Consider the following 1,954-nt stretch of genomic DNA (forward strand, 5'->3'; position numbering starts at 1 on the left):
TGTAAAATATACAAATACTGAATTTGTGGGTTTGTGGATTATTCAAGTTTTGTTTATTTCACAAGTTATTGCAGTAAATGTAACTTAATACAAGTACCTACACTTTTCTGAGAATAAAAAAACATGTACCAAATAACTACAATGGGTTCTTATTTTATTAAGCATACTACAATAGTGTTAAATCTTAATTTTATCTTCAGACTTTTGTTGCAGAAATTAATTTTTTTTGTATTTATTTGAAAATTTGATTTGAAATCAGTAAAAGTAGTTTTTGTAATGATGTTTTATAGTTTAATAACAAATTACTTAAAACCACATAATTTTAATATAAATGTATTTCCTATGTATTTCATTTTAACTAGACTAGACACCTGTAATGCAGAATCAACCAGTCTCTCAATCCTGGAGCTGTTTGTCCAGCAGTGAAGACCCAAGACCAGACTTCAGAGTAAACAGGAACTCTCCTGCAGTCTTCCTGAACCTCCTTGATCAGGATCGGTGACATCGATCATCCTCCTGCAGGTGCTGGAGCTGCATCACACCTCTGTACCTCATGTAAGTGAACACACTGCAGTTTTTCAGTATTATTTGGAATATATTTGTATAAATTTAAACGTATATATTGCAGGTTGTCACAGCGTGTGCCATCCTCCACAACATCTGCCTCTGTGTTGACGACACCGAGGCCCCATAGGAAGATGTGGAGGTGATGATGAGGACGCTGGTTTGGAGGTCACCAGCGGTGCTCTCTGGCAGGATCAACTACCGGCTGAGGTTACTGCCCTGGGGGAGGTGCCACCTTGATTACTGGTAACAGGTAATTAAATAATCAAGAGATTTTTTTTTCCAAGTTTTTTTTTCTTTTTCCAAAGCCTGTAAATTCATTATCTCATATTTATGGATCATTTTTGGTCATGCAGCATCCGTCCACAGCCAGCCCTGCAAACCCTGAAGATGAACGATGCAGTCTACAGTGAAGATGATCCTGAAGCTCTCTGCAGACCACCTTGCAAGATGTTCAATCATCACCCAGAAAGTTCCAGCCCGGGTCTCAGTCTTAGCCCCCCCCATCCATGTCGACTATCTTTGTAAATGGTTGGAAATAAAAGTTACAATTAATCCATGACAATCACTGTGTTTGATTTAGATCTTTATTTAAATTAACAAAACAAAAACAAACATTTTTAATATATCCAATATAAACGTCATTTATTTATTCTCAGACATCTAAGGATTTTAACGGCAATTTTTTCCAGCAGACTAAAGTTGTTCAAAAGTTTCCCTCCTCTCTCGTGCGCTCTGCTCTTCTGCCTCATGTCCTCTCTGCTTAGGTCTAGAAGCTCATCACTGTTTCTTCTTATTTTTCTCCTTCCAGCCGGTGGCTCACTCCTTCCTTCTCTTTCTTCACTCTCCTCTCTTTCACCCACTGCTGTACTTCTCCAGCAGATCCATTTTCTCCAGGATTGTCCTGAAAAACAGAGAAAACAAAGCAGGAGAGATGAGGTTTAATCCCTCTCAAAAATGTTTCACATTAAAACACAAAAACACTCAACTCTACAGTAATGGTCACCAACTCTGTTGTTATTGAGCTCCTGCCCTGTTTGTTTAGCAGCTAAACCTGTTTCAGCTAGTTCTGCTCACCTGATCAGGTGTGTTCAGTCAATCAGAAACGGGGCTCATCCAATCCAGCTAATCAGGAATTACTGAAGCAGGGCAGTGGAGCTCACGAAGAACAGGGTCGGTGACGCCGGCTCTATTATTGTGATGAAGACGTATATAAATGTACGATTTGCCAAAGCAGATGGAAAACATTTGGCGCCGGTAAAAAGATGATCATTTTCGTCCCGGAGCTTTATAATTACTGCCGTCTGTTCTTTGGTCCCTAAAATTATATAAAATTAGGTTTTTAATTTTCGTTTTCATCAAGAAAGAACAAAAGCGAACGACCGAAGAA

General features: G+C 38.8%; 1 long non-coding RNA gene across 1 annotated transcript; it reads left to right on the forward strand.

The window, feature by feature from the left end:
- Positions 1-79: 79 nt before the first annotated feature.
- On the forward strand, positions 80-1,458 carry LOC112139573. The gene is made up of 2 exons (XR_004947409.1): positions 80-555; positions 629-1,458. It is a non-coding gene; the product is annotated as an uncharacterized LOC112139573 (long non-coding RNA).
- Positions 1,459-1,954: the final 496 nt, after the last annotated feature.

The sequence above is a fragment of the Oryzias melastigma genome, unplaced genomic scaffold (assembly GCF_002922805.2).
Source record: "Oryzias melastigma strain HK-1 unplaced genomic scaffold, ASM292280v2 sc00295, whole genome shotgun sequence".
Classification (NCBI taxonomy): domain Eukaryota; kingdom Metazoa; phylum Chordata; class Actinopteri; order Beloniformes; family Adrianichthyidae; genus Oryzias; species Oryzias melastigma.